Raw genomic sequence first — 23,809 nt, 5'->3', positions numbered from 1 at the left:
TTTCCATACTAGCTGTACCAATTTAAATTTCCACCAATGACAGTTCCTTTTTCTCCATATTCTTTTCAATATCCATTATTTCTTGCCTTTTAGATAATAGCCATTCTAATAGATATGATGTGATACCTAATTGTGGTTTTGATTTGTATTTCCCTGATAATTAACAAAGTTATTTTTCATGGCCATCTATATGCTCTCTTTGGAAATATGTTTATTTAGATCTCTTGCCCATTTTTAATCAATAGTTTATTTGTGCTATTGAGTTGTATGAGTTCTTTATGTATTTTTGATATTATTCCCTCATCAGATTTATGATTTGCAAATGTCTTCTCCCATTCAGTAGGTTGAATTTTCATTTTGATCATGGTTTCCTTTTCTGTAAAAAGAAAAAAGTATATCTATCAATAGATATGGACTTCCCTGATAGTTCAGTCAGTCAAGAATCTGTCTGCAATGCAGGAGACACTGGTTCAATTCCTGAGTCCAGAAGATCCGCCGGAGAAGGGATAGGCTACCCACTCCAGTATTCTTTAGTTTCTCTCATGGCTCAGCTGGTAAAGAATCCACCTGCAATGTGGGAAACCTGGGTTCTTTATCAATAGATATCTCTATCAATATGTCACTATCAATAGATATAGGTAGATAGACAGATAGATAATAGATATTTATCTACCAAGAAATTTTAGTGAAACTCTCTAAATTATGTATTAATTTCTGCAAACCAGAGGAATCAAATGTAGTACAAACTGGAAAATATGTTTCTGACCACACTTTAATATTTTTTCAGATGAAGAGTGGAATTCAAAAAGTTAATAATCCTTCCGATGTTATTAGCAAATGTGGCAATGTGGAAACACAATGTCACACTCTAAGCAGATAGAAGGTCTAAGTGAGTGTGTGTGTGTACATGTGTGTGTGTTAGACAAGTAGATGGGGAGAGGGAAATTCTGGAAAACGACTAGTATAGAAATTCTTTTTTAAGTAAACAGCTGGAAAAAGTCAGTTTAAACTCTTGATATGAATTCTGCACTTTCTCACTTCTTCTGGGCTCCATCTCCATTAATTGAATTATTTTCTACAGTAAATTCAAATTATTTTCCCGTAGCATATAAACAAGAATCATTTCTTACTTTTAAAGAAAATTAAAGTCTGCCATTGACCTCATGTGGAGAAGGAAATGGCAACCCACTTCAGTATTCTTGCTTGAAAAGTTTCACGAACAGAGGAGCCTGGGGGGCTATAGTCCGCAGGGTCACGAAGGGTCAGCCACAACTGAGCACTGTGACCTCAAGACTCACATCTCCCTTTTCTTCCGAGGTACTTTTCTGGGAAAAGTATTTTCTCTTTTGATGTGAAGGAAAAAAAAAATTAGTAAGTTCTAGGAGTTGGTGGGGTGAATAAGGGATGAATAGGCAGAGAACAGAGGATTTTTAGGGCAGTGAAAATATTATGTATAGTTTTATAATGGATACATGTCATGGTACATTTGTCCAAATCCATAGAATGTACAACATTAAAAATAAACCCTGATGCAGATTACAGATTTGAGGTGATTATAGTTTGCCAGTGCTGTGGGTCTCAGTTTTGTCTTCTCAGGTGCAAAACAGCATAATGACAATACATGCACGCGTCACTCCTCACAGGCTTATTACAGTGACCCAATGATATACTGTGTGTTAAAAGTACATACATGCAAGCTATAGGTTATGATGTCATTATTATGTCATTATTATGATGTCACATTAGTCATTGTCATTATGACTTGGCCTGGCTTGGGCCTGAGATCATAAATACCATGAAAGTACAACTAAGGCTCAGATACTGCCTCTCACTGCCAGTGTAAACCCTCTTCCAAGATCAGGATATAAAAATAGTGGTAGGAAAAAAAAATACAATCCAGAACAATATAACAGCAGCAAGACCAAAATTGTGTCAGACTGACCTGGAATAGAATTCTGGTTCAGTGACATATAAGATAGCTGTTCTGGAGAAAGTTCCTTCTTTCAAAGTTTTATTATCTTTAAAAATGGAGACAGACAAAGGTTTTTAGTATTCTTGACAGAACTTAGAAATGAAAATGAAACTTTTTAATAGCATGCTGCATATAGATTTTTGAAGCATGCTACTTTATTATTCCTGCTTCTACTCATTTTTATATTTGTCAAGTGTTATTTTAATATCATTGTTTGCCAGATTTCATGCAGGACATGAGGGACGCTTGTCTTTTCTCTCCTCTGCCTGTTATTTTTGGAAATGATAATTCTGAAAATCTAAGAGCCTATCAATGTTCTGCTTCCATAGAGTAAGCTGATTCAACTCCTCACACCTTCTCTCTCTCAAAAAGAGCTATTAGCAAGTCCAAGTACAAATAAAGTCTACTGTGATTTAGCAGAAGGAACACCGTGATAGAGGTAAAGAGATGGATGAGTAGAAGTAGGTATAACCAGCATCTATTGGGTCAGAGATGAGAAGAAGGAATTAGCAGGTATTAGAACCCAAATACGGAGAAGGGGATGGCACCCCACTCCAGTACTCTTGCCTGGAAAATCCCATGGACGGAGGAGCCTGGTGGGCTGCAGTCCATGGGGTCGCTGGGAGTCAGACACGACTGAGCGACTTCACTTTCACTTTTCACTTCCTGCATTGAAGAAGGAAATGGCAACCCACTCCAGTGTTCTTGCCTGGAGAATCCCTGGGACAGGGGAATCTGGTGGGCTGCCGTCTATGGGGTCGCACAGAGCCGGACACGACTGAAGTGACTTAGCAGCAGCAGCAGCAGAACCCAAATAGGGCTTCCCTGGTGGCTCAGTGATAAAGAATCTGCTTGTGATATGGGGAACCCAGGTTCAATCCCTGGGTCAGGAAGATCCCCTGGAGAAGGTAATGGCTACCCTTCTTCTAGCAAGTATTCTTGCCTGGAGAATTCCATGGACAGAAGACCCTATTGGGTTATGCTCCATGTGATGAAGAACCCGCCTGCCAATGCAGGAGACATAAGGAATGCGGGTTTGGTCCTTGGGTCCGGAAGATCCTCTGGAGGAAGGCGTGGCAACCCACTCTAATATACTTGCCTGGAGAATCCCATGGACAGATGAGCCTAACAGGCTGTGGTCCGTAGCGTGGCAGAGAGTCAGACATGACTGAAGGGACTTAGCACGCAGGCACAGAACCCAACTATACCAAGCTATTAAAGAGGGTTTTTACAGACCGAATACTGAGATAGAAAGCTGAGGCAACTTTCATGTCCTGAAGGCTGTATTTGAAACAACTTTGTGTGACTCTCAGACTCTTGCACTTCCCTCCCCACCAAGGTAACACCGAAATTAAAGGAAGCATCTTCTTCCACTGTCTGCCAAAGTAAATTGCTCATGAGGAGAGTAAGGAAACTCCTGAACCGTTTCTGTCACAGGCCACTCTGTTATCAATGTTTGCAGTGTGACTTGCACATTTTGGCACTGACTGAAATACTCAATCCCCTTCCCGCTGTCTCCTAAGTAAGACTTAAGGGAAAGACAGGGGAAAGTTCAGTCAGATGAGAGAAGTAACTTGTACCTTCTCAGCAATAAAGGGACCACATTCTGGGCTTGAGATGGAGGTGGCCAGTGTGGTCAGTGGTGAAGACCTCCCTCTCTGGGGAGACTCACCCTTTGTTTTCCTTTAAGGGCAATTTTTGCAGGGAGATTGATAAGGTTCTCACATATTGGGGCTTCCCAGGTGGCACTTGTGGTAAAGAATCCGCCTGCAATGCAGGAGCCGCAGGAGACCTGGGTTAGATCTCTGGGTCAGGAAGATCTCCTGGAGGAGGGCATGGCAGCCCACTCTAGTATTCTTGCCTGGAGAATCCCATGGACAGAGGAGTCTAATGGGCTATGGTTCGTAGGGTCACAAAGACTCAGACACGACTGAAGGGACTTGCCATGCAGAAACAGAACCCAACTATGCCAAGCTATTAAAGAGATGAGGATCAGAAGAGATCTGAGTATGGACTAAAGACTATTTTTTTTTCTTTGTTGATCCTTTCATTCAATAAAAATGTATTGAGTATCTATGCTTTGCCATTATTTGCCTCAAGGTGTTGAATCCAAGACAACTTTACTGCAACTGGGTGGTGATGCCTCAGAATTTAGGATTTACTACAAGCCATGGCTTAAAGGTAAAGATTTCAGATGCCATTACCAATCCCCAAAGTCATTTAGTCACCAGTATGAGCTATAATGGATTATTGATCTCATAGAGTATAAAGGCTTCCAAAGAGCTATCATAGGCTATAGGGTTAACCTGGAGACTGAACTTGCATACTTACTTGTCTATTGTCTGTCCTCATTCTCATGTATAATTCCTCCTTCGGGAGTTAATGGGAGTTATGCGCCTGCTTCCAAGGGTGAAAAAATACTTTCTTTTAGCTTTCATGCTTCAAATACCAATGAAATAATAGCTCAGACAATGAAGTCTCTGAATGTTTAAACTTGAATCCTTCAAATGTCATATTCAATCATCTGTCCATCATCATTAAAATTGTTCAGAAATAAGGTCCTGGCAAATTTCACTTTTATTTAGATTCTTTGTGAAGCTGAAGTGCACACAGGTATCGGCTCTTACATCTTCAGTGGTTTCATGTTTTTGTTTTGCATTTATTTAGCAGCGAGAGAGAGAGAGAGAATAAAGGAGACAGAGAGTCAGAGATGGAGAGAGAAGGCAAGAGTACCATGCAATCCTCTGCCAACATTCTAAAATTAAATATTCTTAGTTGAGAGCTCACTCATGATTTGCCAAGAGTAGACACTCCCTGAAAAAGTCTAATCCCCTGAAAAATAAGCTACATAATGAAAACATTTGCATAATTGTCACCATAGAGTTGCAAATATACATCACCAATGATCTTACTCTATATGCATGAATGAGATATTTCAATAATGAGCAAAAAAAAAAAATCAAACAAGTGGCAAATTCACTCTAGTCAAGTTGTTGACTTAAATAAGTGTGATTACTCACTGAGAATGTATATGTGCTTTTGCTCAATCACTTCAGTCATGTCTGAATTGTTTGACCCCATGGACTGTAGCCCACCAGGTTCTTGTGTTCATTGGATTCTCCAGGCAAGAATACTGGAGCAGGTTGCCAATGCCTCCTCCAGGGGATCTTGCTGACCTAGGAATAGAACCTGAATCTCTTGCATCGCCTGCACTGCAGGTGGATTCTTTATCACTGAGCCATTGGGGAAGCCAAGGAATATATAGATAGATAGATAGATAGATAGATAGATAGATAGATAGATAGATATCTCTAATAGAAATGCCTTGTACAATATCCCAGAAGTCAGGAAAATATATGAAACCATTATCAGGGTTGCCTCCTCCCAGCATCACTCCAGGCAGAGGCAGTATAAAGGAGCTCATAGATGCTCCACATAGACTCAAAATCATGGAATTGTGTGCTCAAATTTAATTTTGCATTTGCTTGATGAAGAACATGAGACTATAGAGGTCACAGGACTCGCCCAAATTCTTCTGAAAATAAGCAAGTCATGAGGAAGAATGCACATCCCTGTTTCTCAGCCATTCTCTGTCCCCTCTCACATCTCCTCTCACACATGATTGACTGAACGAAAAATGTAATCAACAGTTTCAGAGAGTCTCAAGGCAAAAAAAAAAAAACAAAAAAAAACCCAAAGCTGCCTATTACTCCAATCCATGTCTATTGATTGAATAGGCATCCATATCTGCCTGTTGCTTTATCCATGTCTATTCTCCACTTTTAAAACTGTACATAACATCATCATATGCTATTTGAAAGCTAAGGATACCACTGTGGGTACAATGTCTATTGAGTTTTAATAGCCATACATAGATTCTAGAGCTTAGTGAAAGGCTTCCTAGATGGCTCAGTAGTAAAGAATCCCCCTGCCAATGCAGGAGATGCCAGTTAGACCCCTGGGTCGGGAAAACCCTGGAGGAGGAAATGGCAATCTACCCTGGTGTTCTTCCTGAAAAAATCCCATGGGCAGAGGAGCCACAGTCCACGGAGTTGCAAAGAACCGGATGCGACTGAGCATGAAAGCATGCAGAGTTTAGTGAACATCTGGAATATTCTGTAGGAATTGTTTCAGTATTCATTTCAGGTGTAAATCAGTAACAATACATAAAAAAGTCTCAATAATAGAGAATACAGCAATATTCTACTGTTAAAAAGGCCTTAAAAATGCTGTTCAATTCTCAGGATTTGTCAAATCCTCACTTCTTCTCCAGGTCCAGCTTAAGATCCATCTTATCCATGAAGTCTGTTAGGACTTCTAACCCTGATCTGCCATCTCTGCATAATTCTGCTTATAACCTTTGAGTATAGTGCGTATTTTATTTGTTTAATTATTTTTAGTTTTTCCCAGAGTCTAGCTTTGCTTTCAGCCCAGTTTAATCAGGAAGAAGACAATGTTCTCTGGTATTCACAGTCTTCATTGTCACCATCTCTTTGACATTACTGGCTTCCCTGGAGGTTCAGATGGTAAAGTTTCTGCCTGCAATGCGGGAGACCCGGGTTCGATCCCTGGGTCAGGAAGATCCCCTGGAGAAGAAAATGGTAACTCACTTTAGTACTCTCGCCTGGAAAATTCCATGAATGGAGGACCCTGGTAGACTACAGTCCATGGGGTCACAAAGAGTCGGATACGACTCAGCAACTTCACTTTCTATGACATAACAGGAAAAGGGCCAGCATATGAATTAAACCTGTGAGCTCAGCACTGGGATGAGTACAATGGACATCTTCATTGATTCTTTATGAATCCAGGCATTCTGTTTATTTTGACCAAAATCCCTGCTCTGTCTGTAGATTAATAGGCCATGATTTTTATCACTCAAGCATGGGTTTAATTACTTGAACATGGAGGAAAGAAAAGCAAAAATGCAATCATTTTAACATCTCACATTTTCACATCTGTATTCACTCTAGAGTTCAACAGCCACATACATTCTTCATGTTTACAAGTCATAATTAATCCTTGCTATAGTTTATAAAATAAGTAGTATAAAATAATGGCTAAAATTATGAGTTCCCTAGTCAGACATTCCCTTGTTTTAATCAAGCATTCTGTGTGACTTTAGTTTCCTCCGCTCTAAAGTTGGGATTATAATGTCCTTAGTTTTATTGTAAATATTAATGGAGATAATGCAAGTAAAGCAATTAACTCCTGGCAGAGAAAAGTGATCAGTAGATCTTAATTATTAATATCATTGCTTTTCCATATAATTATTGAATTATTATTATTACAAAAGTATTACCTCTATGATTTTCCCCCTTAGTTATAAAGTTCCTGGCATTTGGCTCAGAGTCTGCACTAACCAGTTTCTGCAGTTATCTTGGGTGATTGTCATATCCACTCACATCTCTGTTTGTTGGCCTCTTCATACCCAAAGCCTCCTCCTCTGCTCACCTCGGCTACCCACTCACACAGGCATAGGTATGCATTTCCAGAATCCAAATCCCTGTGCTCCCAAACCACTCTTTCAAGCCTCGTTTCTCAGATCACATAATTGCTCCTCTCTTTATTTCAGTCTCTTATGTGAGTGCACACATGTGCAAATATACACATGCACACACATACACAGATATGCACAAAGAAAACACACGCATATACAAAAACACCTTCTGAAATGCTCACCATCATTAGGCTTTGGCCCTAGATTTTCCTTCCCTACATTTCCCTCATTCTAAACACCACACAGTGGGTTTTCCAAGATGGTCTCACCTATGCCCAAAGCATCAGTTACTATTCATATATCATGGACTTCCTAATTTATATCATTAAGACATTTCTTTTGAGCTTCAAATCTATATGTCAGCCTGACTCCTTGCCATCTCCACTTGCATTCCTCAGTAGCATTTCAATTTCATCATGCTGAGGACTCACTCCACCTTCCCCTTCAAACCTATTAACGTTATTTTCCATTTCCACAAATGATAAGACCATCTAGCTATCCCACTGCCTAAGTCAGGAAACTATGAATTATTCTCTCGTTCTCCTCCTCCTCCAACAAGTATGTTACCTCAACTCTCTAAAATCCATTTATTTCTCCTCCATCTTTAATCAACACTGCTGCTGCCAACTCCTGTCTAGACTGCCGTCTTCTCTCGCTATAACTCTTTACAGGTCATATACCTCCTCATTGTTCATTATCGAGCCCAGACTCCAAATTTACTTTAAAAATAAATCTGAGCATGTTACTCTATGTTTAAAATCTTTCCATGATTTCACAACCCTGTTAGAATAAAGAAAAGTTCTGGAACCTATCCTGAACCATAGAATAAGGCTGCTGCTTATCCTACCAGCCTCATGGCATCTGGTCCCAATACTTCGTGGCAAATAGATGGGGAGGCAATGGAAACAGTGACAGACTTTATTTTTTCTTCGTGGGGGGAGAGTTCCAAAATCACTGCAGATGGTGACTGCAGCCATGATATTAAAAGACGCTTGCTCCTTGGAAGAAAAGCTATGACCAACCTAGACAGCATATTAAAAAGCAGAGACATTCCTTTGCCAACAAAGGTCCATCTAGTCAAAGCTATGGTTTTTCCAGTAGTCATGTATGGATGTGAGAGTTGGACTATTAAGAAAACTGACAACCAAAGAACTGATGCTTTTGAACTGTGGTGTTGGAGAAGACTCTTGAGAGTTCCTTGGACTGCAAGGAGATCCAACCAGACCATCCTAAAGAAATCAGTCCTGAATATTCATTGGAAGGACTGATGCTGAAGCTGGAGCTCAAATACTTTTGCACCTGATGCAAAGAGCTGACTCATTTGAAAAGACCCTGATGCTGGGAAAGATTGAAGGTGGGAGGACAAAGGGACGACAGAGGATGACATGGTTGGATGGCATCACTGACTCAATGGACATGAGTTTGAGTAAGCTCTGGGAGTTGGTGATGGACAGGGAGGCCTGGCGTGTTGCAGTCCATGGGGTCACAAAGAGTCGGACAGATTGAGTGAATGAACTGAACTAAATTTAACTGAATTGAAGCAATTAATAAGCTAAGTGACTTGAACAAAGCTCTTCCTATGATCGAAAAAAAGTTCAAAGTAAAAACCCAAAAAGATGTTCTAGAAGAGTCTAGACTAGTCTCATTATTAACATATTAGGGATGAACTGAGTTGACTATAGATCAGGAAAAAGCCAAGAAGATGAATGGTATCTTTTCAGTAAGACGCATGCCTGCAGTCCCTTTGATCATTAATATAGAATAGAATAGAAGAATAAGTCGCTCAGTCATGTCCGACTCTTTGCGACCCCGTGGACTGTAGCCTACTAGGCTTCTCCATCCATGGGATTCTCCAGGCAAGAATACTGGAGTGGATTAACCCTAAATGATTCATAGTTCTAAAATATCACCCAAAAAGAAGGAAGAGGAGGAGGAAAAGGAGAAGAAAAGAAGAGGAGAAGGACAAGAAGAAGGAGAAAAAAAGAAGCAAGAGAAGTCATGAGGAGGAAGGGAAGAAAACAAGAGGAGGAAAAAGAAAGTAGCCGTGGCTTTGTCAGATTCAAACCCCACCTATCACTGTAAAGCTGTTCATTAGAAATGTAAAACTGTACAGAAGAGAGCTTAAGGAAAGCAAAACTGAAACTATTTTGTTTTCATTTTTCTTCTTAAAATGTTTCTCTTTCATTTTACCTTTATTGTAGTCGGTCTTGAAAAATCATCATTTTTAGCACTACAAACTAAACAAGCCCTGAGCATTTCTCATACAAAAGAGGTGCCATAATTTCATGCCTTTGCAAACACACACTGTGAGCAATCAAGGGAAAAAGAAAATTAAAAAACTAATTCTGCTGTTTATTCTACTCATTTATTTCATCAGTCATCTCAGTCTTACACTGAATAATAATCAACAGGATTTGATAGACACACCTAGGGGAGGCTAGACATCTTCTCTCAAAATCTCCAGAAAGCTGGAAAGGAAAATCAAATAACAATGCTTTGGGGAGGCATCTCTAATTATACAATCAAAACTATCTGTACCAACATTTCCAGGCTGTGGAAGTGTTCTGAAATCAGAAGTTACATGGGGTAATAATAATTTGAAAGCTGGAGTTTATCATGGACTCAAATATTTGACAGCACCAAACCATGACCAAAAAAGACTCCAGAAAAGTATAGACAGAAAAATTGTAACCAATGACTAACCTTCATCTGTACCTGCATCTTGATTCTTCCTCCTTGAGTTTGATAGTTCAGAGTTCACCTTGAGGTCCCGATGATGTCTTTAGTATAAATTCCATTTACACCTCTGTAGCATCATGGACACAATTCACAGTGCATAAAAGCAAATTACCCATCAAAAAAAGTGTGTCATTTCTGAAACTCTCCTCAAGAGTTTGGCGTGGGAGCTATACAGGATGAGAGTCATTTACTTTATCTTTAAACATCAGCATTACAAGTAATAGAGGAGCATGCAGAAAAAGTGGAAATGATCATCGCACAGTCATGTCCAACTTTTTTGTGACCCCATGAACTGTAGCCCAGCAGGCTTCTCTGTTCAAGAATGCTCCAAGCAAGAATGCTGGAGTTGGCGCCCCTTCCTTTTTCCAGGGGTTCCTCCTAACTCAGGGGTCAAACTCAGGTCTCTCGCATTGCAGGCAAATTCTTTACCATCTGAGACACCAAGGAAATTTACTCAAAGCACAAGGAAAAGGTGCAACTGAGGACACTTTACAAATGAATGCTACTGAAACATATGGATCTCAGTCTTGAAAACGTTACCCTTCATATGTACAGCTGTCAGTAATAATAATTAGTATATGTTTTAATGCCCTTTTTATTCCTAAATACATTTTAGTCAAGCAGACAATCAATAAGTGTTTATTGAGGATTCATTGTAAGTCAGTTTCCCTGGAAGCAAACTGTGATGGATAATTGCCTCAGGAGCTTATTGAAGATCGACACTCGCAGGGAAGTCAAGGCCACGGGACTGAGCGGAGGGAAAAGCTGAATTGCCGTGAAGTCACAGCCAAGGCCTCAGCTAACCATAGATTCTAAGGTAGCTCTGAAACTGGACAGACCTTCAGAGCTTAGAGAAATCTCCAAATGTGGGCGAGGGTACCTCGCTTGCCCCAGACTGACCAGTTATTGAATACGGGCTCGCTCTCATTATGGAAAGGGAAAGTGTTAGTCGCTCAGTCGTGTCAGACTCTTTGCAACCGCATGGACTGTAGCCCTTCATGTTTCTCTGTCCATGGAATTCTCCAGGCAAGAACACTGGAGTGGTTTGCCATGCCCTTCTCCAGGGGATCTTCCGACCAAGAGATCAAGCCCAGGTCTCCTGCATTGCAGGCAGATTCTTTACCACATGAGCCACCAGGGAACTCATTACGGAAGGAATTTCTAAAACGGTGACTCGTTTGAGTGGTATTGATAGTCTGGGTGACAGAGGACAGCATGCACTAAAAAGCATCTTATGAATCTACCCCATGAGCCCTCTGGCATTAGCAAATTATAGAGAGCACATAATTTGTATCTAGCATGCTCCGACTTTGTGTCCCAGCCCAGATATTTATGAGGTCTGTGCAGATTTTCCAGAGCAGAGAGTTGTTCCCTCCTCTTAGTTCTCTCATCACTGCACTCATAGATGTGTGGTTCAGTTCAGTTCAGTTCAGATATGTGGTACTACTTATCAAACTGAATCATATGTTATTAATCCCTGGTCTGTGTTCCACACCCAATGCTGTGTTCCTTGAGGATAGGTTGCAATTCACATGTCATTTGCATCACTAAACTCTCCCAACCCCCTATCTAAGTAACCATAGTCCATTTGTTATTCTCAGTCACATCGAGTTTATAACATTCATCCTGACTCATAATTTTTAGGTTTATGTGTTTACTTGCTTATTATCAAACAATTGGTGAAGCCATTATTTTATGACCACATTGAAATAAAAGCAATCATTTAAATAGCTGATGACTTTATATTTCCATTGAACGTATTCAGTGATACACAGTAAATTTAATTCTGGTTATGCATTATAATGATGATGGAATTTAGCAAGCCGTTCATTTTTCACACCAAGAAGCCAGTTTCTGGACAACACTCTTACCTATTTTGTTTGTTTCAAAGACTTGATTTGAGGTACTTACTTCATGGCAGTTTTTTTAAGCTTTTTATTTTAGAGGAGTTTTAGGTTCAAGGTAAAATTGAAAGTACATAGTGGAAAGTGGAAGGATTCCAGAAACACAAAAGGGCTTTGACCCTAATATTTAGATAAAGGCTAGACCCATCCCACATTAGTTCATTTGCCCCAAAACATATTCCCCAGACTGCTTGACATAGCTAAAATGACAGTTCTTTAAGGAAATTACCCCTACTCTAATACTGGATAAACAAAATGGTTACATACATTGATTCTAGAGTCACTTTGTTAGTGTTCAAATCTCCGTTCTACTCTTGCAAACTATGTGACATAAACAATAAATGCTATTTCATTCTATGTTCATTTTCTCATCTGTAAAACAATGTCAATCATGGGATTCACCTCACAGGATATTTGTGGGGCTAGTGACTTGCAGAAAATGCTGATAGCCAAGTGTGGAGCATACGAACGTGTAAACGACACACTCAGTCGTGTCCGACTCTTTGCGACCCCACGGACTATACAGTCCATGGGATTCTCCAGGCCAGAACACTGGAGTGGGGAGCTGTTCCCTTCTCCAGGGGATCTTCCCAACCCAGGGATCAAACCCAGGTCTCCCACATTGCAAGTGGATTCTTTACCAGCTAAGCTACAAGGGAAGCCCATGGTGCATATGAAATATCATTAAAGGTTTATCTGTTCATTGTTGTAACTGGGTCATGCTTCACCTATCTATAATAATTAGTTAACTGAGGCAATGAGAACTCCGATAGAAGGAAAAAAGATAATAACGAAAACCTGGAGTAATGTAAAGTGAAAGGGTGTTTATTCAGAAGTAAAAAAAAAAAAAAAAAAAAGGAATAAGGTGCTAGAAATGAAAGCTGCCAGAAGAAGAAAGTGTAGAGTGGGGTGTAGGAGAGTGTCAAAAAAGATTTAACGTGATAATTAAAATCTTGGCCATGATTGATGAAATTGCATTAGAAACAAGGCAGCCATTTCTTTCCTCTCCTACATTTTTCTTTCTTTCACACAAAATGGCCAGTGGCTCTTAGAATTCAGAACTCATTTTGGTTCCAAGGTCTTCAAAATCTTTTAAGCAGTCTAAGAACCAACTGTTTTTAGCATTGTTTCTATTGTAAGTCAAGTTCCAAATTCTAACTACCACTCTGCAACAGAATGTTTCAATATCATCATTTACCAAGTCTCTTGCAACTACAAGCAGAAGCCTGAAAGAACAGCCTACATATGGCACCCAAGGAATAGAAATATACTAAAATACAGTGCTGATGACAATAGGTGATTACTGGCCCCAGAATGGAAATATAAAAACCATCTGTTAAAAACTGCTTCAACACTTGTAAGCTACTAGGACATTTAAAAGGTTTTACTATGCTCACCATGTCTGGAATCACTCTGGTTATTGTGTCCTCTGACAAGAAAGCAGGCCCCAGCTTACCTGGCACTAGTAGTAGAACTGGACATGGAACAATGGACTGGTTCCAGATTGGGAAAGGAGCACGTCAAGGCTGTATATTGTTACCCTGCTTATTTAACTTACATGCAGAGTACATCATGAGAGACGCTGGGCTGGATGAAGCACAAGCTGGAATCAAGATTGCCGGGAGAAATATCAATAACCTCAGATATGCAGATGACACCACCCTTATGGCAGAGAGTGAAGAAGAACTAAAGAGCCTCTTGATGAAAGTGAAAGAGAGGAGAGTGAAAAAGTTGGCTTAAAACTCAACATTCTGAAAACTAAGATCATGGCATATTGTCCCATCACTTCATGGCAAATAGAAGGGGAAACAATGGAAACAGGGGCAGGTTTTATTTTCTTGGGCTCCAAAGACATTGCAGATGATGACTGCAGCCTTGAAATTAAAAGACACTTGCTCCTTGGAAGAAAAGCTATGATCAACCTAGACAGCATATTAAAAAGCAGATACATTACTTTGCCAACAAAAGTGCACCTAATCAAAGCTATGGTTTTTTCCGTAGTCATGTACGGATGTGAGAGTGGGACTATAAAGAAAGCTGAGTGCTGAAGAATTGTTGCTTTTGAATTGTGGTGTTGGAGAAGACTCTTGAGAGTCCCTTGGACTGCGAGGAGATCCAACCAGTCTATCCTAAAGGAGATCAGGCCTGGGTGTTCACTGGAAGGACTGATATTGAAGCTGAAACTCCAATACTTTGGCCACCTGATGTGAAGAACTGACTCATCTGAAAAGACCCTGATGCTGGGAGGAGAAGGGGACGACAGAAGATGAGATGGCTGGATGGCACCACCGACTCTATGGACATGAGTTTGAGTAAGCTCCAGGAGTTGGTGATGGACAGGGAGGCCTGGTGTGCTGCAGTCCATTGGGTCGCAAAGAGTCAGACACGACTGAGTGACTGAACTGAACTGAGTAGTCCAACAGAAGGAAAGACCACTCGATAGCTCTCCTCAGGTCTCCTCAGGGAGCATCACAGGTGAAATAGAGGAAGGAAGATTGAACAGGTCTGTTTCCCTAAATCCCGTGAACTGTTATTTCAGATTCTGACAATTTGATCAGTGCTTAATTTTTTAATCAGGAGAGCCACTTCAAAAAAACATTATGTTAAGGCGAGGTGAGAGAAATGCTTTTTCCAAAAGTTATATAATTCAAGGAAAGTCCCTTTTCCGGGAATTATGTAATTCAAGGTTTTAAAAGACCTCTCAGGTCTTATGTTGAGCAATTATTTTGTGCCAAAATGAGGACAAATCATTCACAGGTAATATCTTATTTAATCTTTTTAAAAAATCCTGTGATTGACTGATATTATTACTCCACTTTCTAGATAAGGGAACTGACAATCACAGTGAATAAGAGAATAAGTCATTTCTATAAAGTCACAAAACAAGTTTGTAGTAAAATTTCAAATTTCTCAGTAGAATCTATAAAGCAGTATGGTTTGCACTAATAAAGAGGTCATTCTGTAGAATACATTGCTCTCTATTTCCTAAACAAAGAAAGAGAGAGTTATAAAAACAATCCAGAATTTCACTAAATTCTTTAAACTTGCTTTAAACATAATAGACTTTTGCAATTTCAGATTCACTGATGATTCCTAGAGGCAAGTAATTGCCTCTGGCACATAGAATTTAGTGAATCATCTTTCCCAAGGAGATTACATTACAAAGCCTTCTAACAGACCATAAAAGTTAGTAGACCCAAGAAGAAAGCACTTTTTTTTTCTTTAAGAAAAATAAAACTAGTTGAAAACAAGTAACACGGTCTTGTCTCCTTTTCCAATGTACATGACTTCATAGGCACACACATGTGTCCTCTTACTTATTCCCATCTCCACAAACAGAACTGAGAATATACTATAAACACATTGAATTAATTTAGTCCTGTCTTTTCTGTACCGTTAATTTATTGTTTTATTCTTGCTCTCTATATGTCAGTGTACATCAACACGAGAGAAAAATTTGAATATCTTTTCCAAAGCTTAGCTAGACTTCATCATAATTCCTCCTCCACAATTTGGTCATTTGACCTCTTTTTAATCTATGTCCCAAATTTCCAGTTAGACAAAGAATCAAGAGAATGATGTTAGTGTCAAGTAGCAACGTGCTTGGCCTTAGTAATTTCAGTATATAAAATCATAACTCCAGGAACCAGAATAAAATTTAAAATGCCATCTCTTAATATTATTTTAAAAAGATCTTTCAAGCCAACAGAAAAATAGGGATGATGGAAGCAGACTGGTGGAGGCATATCAGACTGTAATTAAAGCTATAGGTGTGCAGAGTACTGTCAGCCCAGACGTGTACTGTCACTGATAAAGGAAAAAAGAAAAGAGCTATAGACTGAAAAAATCTTTTGCAGTTAAATATACCAAAAACATTCCAAGGCTTTGGAAATGTTGTACAATATGTGTCAAAGAGAAGTCTCTTTCTTTTTGCAGCTCTGCTCAGGGTTTTTTGTTCCCATCATTTCTGTTCCTTCCTCTTTTGATGGCATACATGTCATGTGTCTATGGACCGAAAGGGAAAACCCACAAAAACACAACATCTGCACTGAGAAACTGAAAGTTCGTGCAGAGTAAAGACAGCATCTGTCGAGTGTGATACACTTTCGTGGTCAGTGTATCATCTACAGACTTCGTGAAAGAGAAAGCCTAGATGCTAAGTGCCTATTCTACCTACTAGATAAATTACATACCTTATTTACTTTTTCCTAAAGTCGAATGCTCCAGTTCGATAAAAGATTAGTAAGTTTTTTTTAAAAAGTTTTATTTTTTAATGCCATGGTTTCATTTCAAATCAGGGAATAGTTACTCATTGATTTCAGATGGAATTCTTATTTGAGAACACTGGAAGCTGATTTCCACAACATTATGTAATCTAAGAATAGCTCATTAACTAAGATCTTATATATCTAGCATTTTTATGGAAGGCAATGACAATAGCAAATATTTGACTAAACTAAATGAATAAGCAAGGCTGATTTCTTAAAAGCAGCAAATGTCCAACAGAGGCTAACTTAAATCATAATGATAAAAGCAGTAACAAATAGCATATATCAAGAGCTTACTATATTCCAGACATCTAGCTCAGTGTTTCATATACCTTAGCTCTTAATCCTCAGAACAATCCATAAAGTTAGTACTATTTTTATCCTCTTTTTTTTGGCAGATGAAGAGTTAAGTTTAGTGAACTCAAGGCACTTGTCCACACCCATAGAGGGAGTAAGATGACTTGAAATTCAAAGTGAGACAGTTTGATACTGAAGCCCAAGCTTATAATTATGCACGCCACCAGGAATGAAAGGAAATTTATGAAGGAAAACCAGGAGTGGTCACAAATCAGAGAAAGAACACACCAGTGTCCCACAAGGCAGGAAATGGAGCAGGAAATGAACTCAAGAATTCTCTTATACCATAATCTTCTTGCATCTTCTCCTCTTGCACACTAGTGGTCTCCATGTGGCAGGGAGAGTGGTCTCCCAGCCTCCTCCCTCCACTCCAGAGTGGAAAGGACACAGCCCCACCGTGACCAACACCCGAGACCAGAATATCCTGCAGAAGGCCTCTGGTGAGAACCTTCTCTTCAACCTCACATTGTGCTGGGAGAATGCTTCAAATGGACCACTTACAGGTTTGAAGGGGGTGGGAAAGGTTTTTGAACCATTATGGGACCACATAGAGGGATAGGGGGAGGTATAGTTACTCACAGAAGAAAGCTACTGTTGACAGGAAAATTAAAGGCAGTTGTGTTGTTCAAGTGCTAAGTCATAGCTGCCTCTTTGTGACCCCATGGACTGCAGTATGCCAGGCTTGCCTTCCTCCACTGTCTCCTGGAGTTTGCTCACATTCATGTTCATTGCTTCAGTGAAGTTGTATTAGATTAACAGTATATGTCCATTTTGATTGAGAAGTTTCTGAATTCCAGCCTTGGCTCAAGTTTAGATGAATCAGAGGCATTTGTGAAAGTGCTTGCATTCTAATGTGTCTTTCAAACTGTCTAAAAAGGATAACTATTCCTGTCCAACCTTCTTCACAATCTTTTCAAATAAGGTAATATTTTCAAAAAATTAAAAATTATCTATGGGACTTACGGCCATTCCAACAAGAGAATGCTTTGTACCATTTATGGGGATAAAAATGTTTATGAGCTAAGTAAATTGTGAGCAAGATTTTGGCTTGCTCAAGAGAAAAAAACTCTTTGCAAGTACTTTAATAGTACTGCAAAAGATACCAAACTCTAAGTGTGAAAAGTATACTAAATACAAATTTTTCTACTTTACTTATTAAGGCAGATATAAAAAGTCTTTGGTTGATAGGAAATTCTATGAACAGTGTTCATGTTTCTATAATGAAGCAATTGATGTCAACACTTTCTATAATACACTTCTTACTGAATTTTTATTTTTGAAATTCACTCCTTAACTCATCTCTTCATGTACTTACATGTTCATCTAAGCTGTATTAAACTCCTACTGTGATGAACCCAAATTAAAAGACCTGACTATCTATAAATTAGCAGCCACAAGGCTACAGTGGGGCTTCCCTGGGGGCTCAGATGGTAAAGAATCCGCCTGCAGTGTAGGAGACCTGGGTTCAATCCCTCGGTCAGGAAGATCACCTGGAGGAGGGCATGGCAATCCACTCCAGTATTCTTGCCTGAAGAATCCCATGGACTGAGAAGCCTGGTGGGCCACAATCCATTGGGTCACACAGAGTTGGACACGACTGAAGTGACTGACCACAGCAGAACACAAGCTTCTCTCAACACATCCTACCAGCAACAGTGATGTCAACTTTGCCCACTTTACCGATTCTAACAAAGTCCTGCTCTGCTATAAAATGTGACATTTTCCCCAGGACAATAAGAATGCTACAAACTATTAATGTTCTAGAATTATAGCTAACCCCTTCTGAATTTGTTTTCACATGCTATCTCACTACTATTCAGAATTTAGTAGCTCTCTCTTGGGAACTCCTGGTGGCTCAGTCAGTATAGAATCCGCCTGCAATGTAGGAGATGTCTGTAATGTAGAAGACCTGGGTTTGATCCCTGGGTCAGGGAGATTCTCTGCAAAAGGAAATGGCAACCCACTTCAGTATTCTTGCCTGGGAAATCCCATGGACGGAGGAGCCTTGAGGGGCTACAGTCCATGGGATCACAAGAGTTGGATATAACTTAGCGACTAAACCACCACTACATTGTTACATCAGACATAATACTACTGGATGGCTTCACCCACATGTATCCACTGAAAGAGTTAAAACACCTCTTAAGAGAAAGAACTCCTTGTATGTATCTGAGAAAGAGTCTCAAGAAATGTTTTAACCACAAAGATGCCTACTAAGATTTTGGAAACCCCTTTAACTATCTTATTCTTCTGAGCCCCTAATTCAGTTTACAGTCTTAAGAGAAAAAACTTCACAACATCTATTCAAAGAGTTAAGTGAGGAAAAACATTCTTTATATCTCCCAGCTAACAATACACAAACTAAGAATAGATATGAGCAAAGATTCTTCCAACTTGTCTAATGCACTATCACTAAGCTCCCAAGATCATGTTTGCTCAAATGTTTTCCATCAGATTAATAAATCTCTTCTTATATATGTATACTTCTGCTTCAGTCATGTCCAGCTCTTTGTGATCCTGTGGACTGTAGCCTGACAGGCTCCTCTATCCACGGGTCTTTTTAGGCAAGAATACTGGAGTGGGTGTCATGCCCTCCTCTAGGGGATCTTCTCACCCCAGGGATCAAATCCACATCTCATTGTATCTCCTGCATTGGCAGCTGAGTTCTTTACCACTAGCACCATCTGGGAAATCCCTTCTGATATATAAATGCCCCCCAAAAGATAGTTCTTCTCATATTCCTCAGTGGTTCTAAGAAAGATTTCATATTTGCCACCAATCCTTGTATGTATGTCACCATACAAATCAGCAACTCCAGTGGGACACTTTATATATCGCTAAGCAAACCATGAATATTTTGAAAGAACGGATCAATATATTGAGGTCAACTGGGTCCATATTTCCAGAAAATCAAAATAGGACTAGAAAGAAATTTCTCATCAGAACACTCAGCACTGGTTTCTCCCATGCTGATCGGAATCAGAGTAGTCAGTGCATTTTCCCGTCTTTTAGATTTATTTTATTCAATGACTAGAAAGAAGTTACAAAAATACTTCAGAAGCCAAAATGATTCTGAGATAAAAAGACACCTCCCGAATGGATTTGGACATGAAAGCTCTTGGCCCCATTTGGCAGAATAGAAGCCAGAAGCTCAGATAATGGCTATCTCTAAGGCAAATCCCCTGGAATGATCCAACCCATGTTCCCAGGACATTTAAATTTAAAACATAATTTACACAGAAGTCCTCCAGATCTAACACATTCACAAGCTCTCACTGAGTGAAGTCATATTTGTATTCAGCATTGGATGATGTGAACTGCTACTTGCCAAAAGTGGTGCAATTTGCTGAAATTTCTATTTTGTACCCAACATCTTGTGTTATAGTGCTTAGTTTGTGATGCTGCACTCTCAGTTCCCTGCCAAAAGGCAACCCCCTTTTTCTGAAAGTAGAGAACAAGTGTTTCCTTCATGATTGAACCAGACTGTCCATCAGGCTGTTTTAAGGGGTGTCCTGTTGTGATCTCAACTTTCTCATCAGTTTTATGTGCTGGTGAAGAACTCTCCACAATGTGGGAGAAATTGTAATGTAAAAAGAAGCTACAGAGGAAGGGGAGATTGTGCTGTCTTCTGCTTGCCCTTGAAGACTGTTCTGTTTGCTCCTGTAACACCCAATGGCAGCAGAAACCTAAAAAGAAAATGGGAACAGGAGAGATTTGCCTTTAAGGTGTTTCAAAAGAGTGACAAGCAAAGAGAAAAAAGTCATTATTCAGAATAGCTCTTGTTGGGTTGATAACGCGTGTCTGACTCTTTTGTGACCTCATGCACTATAGCCCACCAGGCTCCTCTGTCCATGGGATTTCCCAGGCAAGAATGCTGGAGTATATTGCCATTTCCTTCTCCAGGTGATCTTCTGGACCCAGGGATCAAACCCATGCCTCCTGCATTGCAGGAGGATTCTTTACAGCTGAGCCATCAGGGAAACACATTGTCCAGAATAGAATTTCCAAATGTCTGGGTACTATGTCCCTAAGAGTTCCCTGACAAGCTCTATCCCTGGCTGCTTAGATCCAGTCTGACATCCTACTTCTCTTGAGTTCCAGGGTCATGACATGCAAGGTTAGTCCTGCTTCTAGCAAAACAAAGAGTAAAACTATCACCCAGACTTTAGGTCTCAACTGAAGAGGCTCCTCCTCAGAGAAGGGTTCCCCAACACCCAACCTGATAGAGTCCCCCCATTGCAGATTTCATGGGAATCCTGAACTTTTCCTTCCTAGTACTCATTCCAATCACATAAATGTATTTAAATGATTATTTATGATGTTACTTGGTTACTGTAGATTGTTTGGGGGAAATGCATAAGCAGATGACACTGAAATATGGGGAAATGCCTGAGCTAAAACCAAGAAAAAAATAATTATTTCGGATCCTTTGCTCCAAAAGATCTAATGAAAAAGGAAAAGAAGGAAGGAAGAAAAAACTGGGGGGAGAGAAAGAAGGAAGGAGAGGGAAAATGGTTCACTTGAGATACTAATCCAGGATAATCATGGTTCAAGATGATGCTTCATCTGTAGTTCAAACAATGTGGTCCAGTTTGCCTCTGTTTTCTGAGTTCTGTTTCCATAGATTGGCTTTGCTTCCTGGCTCTGTGCTCACTGGCTCTCGCCTAGTGGGGAATAAGGGGAACCTGCTTCCCAAACAGATCAACAGAAGTCACAGAATTGGGTCCCCTTGGCCGTGTCTTGACTTGGCCCATGTGCCCAGCCCTGAGCCAGTCAGTGTGGCAGGGATTTGTGGAGAGGCTAATTTGCTCACACCAACCACAACTCATTCTCAGAGCCAAGCACAGCTGTTACCTCCCAAATGTCAGTGTTGGAAAATTCAGAGTACTATTCAAAAGGCAAAAAGTCAGAATGAATGCTATGAGGACAAGAAACAAATCTCCATATCAATGACCAACTAGATTTTGCATTGGAAGCCAACAAAGAGATTTTTAGTGAAGAAATAGCTAATCCAGATTTAAGTTTGTAAATGGCATTAAGGTGGAATGGTTAGGTTTAAAGGGAATTTTTAAAGCAAAACAATAGGATTTGGTGACTGGAAGAGAATGATACGAAAGGGTATAGAAAGGAAGATGGATATATAGATGGTTCTGCCATGGGTTAAGATAAATTATACAGAAGAAGGAATAGGAGTTTAGGACTCAAAATCTATTACAGTTTATATTCTGTAGAAAACCAGTTTTATTCAAACAGAATTTTGGGAAATATTTGGGGAATTAGGTAGGCTTAAATCAGCTACCATGTTCCAAGAATATATTAAATAGAATATTGACTTTCAATAAATTAAACACACAATGCCTAACCTCATTGATCTATATTTTAGAAAAGACACCAAAAGAGGATATCAAGTGCCTTGAGCAGACTTTTTTAATTATAAAACTTGAAACTCCAGTTAATCTACTTTTGACTAAAGGTTTACAATCTCCCAAATTCATGTGTTGAAATGAATCTAGCCCCAAAGTGATGATATTGGAGGTGAAGCATTTGGGAGGTGATTGGGTAATGGGGTAGAGCCCTCGTGAATGAAATTAGTGCCCTTTTAAAAGATTCTCCAGGGAGCTCCCTCCCCCTTCTGCCCTGTGAAGACATGGTGAGAAAACAGTTGTCTTTGAGCCAGAAAGCGGGCACTCTCAGATGCCAAATTTTCCATGCCTTGATCTTGGAATTCCCAGTATCCAGAAGTGTAAGAAAAACTTTGTTGTTTAAGTCACTCAATCTACTTAATTTTTTTAATTGTCATCCTAACAGACTAAGACATAATTCCAGTATGCTCTGCTATGCTTTAATTCCAGTATGACTTGTGCTAAATACAAGAGGCACACCAGCATCTCATCTGAAGTCACACCAGCTTTATAAGAAACACACCAAAAGTCAGTGGTTAAATGGCAATCCAGTATTTAGCACACAATCCTGTCAATATCTGGGCTCGGCCGAGCTGATTTAGGCCCAGAAGTTGACTTCAGCCAGGACAGCTGCCAGGACAGATGGATCCCTAGCTTGGACCTGTGGTCTGTCAATGCCTGACAGAGTAGCCCATATTTACACCTGGAGTGGCAACATGGTTTATACACAAAGCGGCAGAGGAGGAAGAAAGCAAGACCCAGGGTACAAGTGCTTTTCAAGCTCCCGCTTCCATTTCATCTGTAAATGTGCACAAATCAAGCCTCAAGGCCAATGCTAGAGTTAGTGTGAGAGCACTCCTGAGAGGCGTGGAAAGGGGACCGCATGAACAAATTGGGATGTTCTGACAATCAGTTCCCCACAGGGACTAACAGCGTGACTAAAACAAGTATTAACCACAGGATCAATTCTTCCGTTTAACTTGAAAAAAAAATTCTAATTAAAGCTTCACAAATTCTTAGAGCTGAAAAAATTTTGAACAGTATCTCATATTCTTTGCAGCAAGCAATTACTCCAAGACTCTTGTACTAGAAAATTGGGGTGATGAGTTTTCCCTTTATTATCTCAGTTAACATCACTGTGTTAACCCTCTCTGACACAGTCACAGCTAACTTGTTAGTAAAATTCATGAGGCTTTTTTTTTTAACTAAAAAATTTAATATATAAATTCTAATGAGCACCAATGTAATTTAATTCTGATCTTACTATTATCAGTGCTGTTCTCATTATTAATCTGCACTAACTAGTTTCCTGGCGTGCTGCAGTCCATGGAATCACAAAGAGCTGGATACGACTAAACGACGGAACTGAACTAAACTGAACTAGTTTCAATCCCCAAAAGTGAATCTCATCTAAAGGCTCATGTTAAGCTTGTTGAACTCGTAAATCAGGTTTGCTTAAGTTCTCGACAGTAACATAGGCCTGCTAAAAACTCTGTAGTTTGGATAAATGAATATCTACCTTAATTAAACTAAGAAAGTGCTAAATCAAGTCTAAAACTCCAACTTCTTCTTTTAGTTTTGAGGGAGTAACAAGAACCAAATTTACCTCCTCATCTGATATAACAAAAAATATATATATAAAATATATGAAAGAATAATTCTGAGAC

This window comes from Odocoileus virginianus, chromosome 28 (assembly GCF_023699985.2).
Source record: "Odocoileus virginianus isolate 20LAN1187 ecotype Illinois chromosome 28, Ovbor_1.2, whole genome shotgun sequence".
NCBI classification, from domain to species: domain Eukaryota; kingdom Metazoa; phylum Chordata; class Mammalia; order Artiodactyla; family Cervidae; genus Odocoileus; species Odocoileus virginianus.
Note: the sequence above shows the minus strand (reverse complement) of the source record.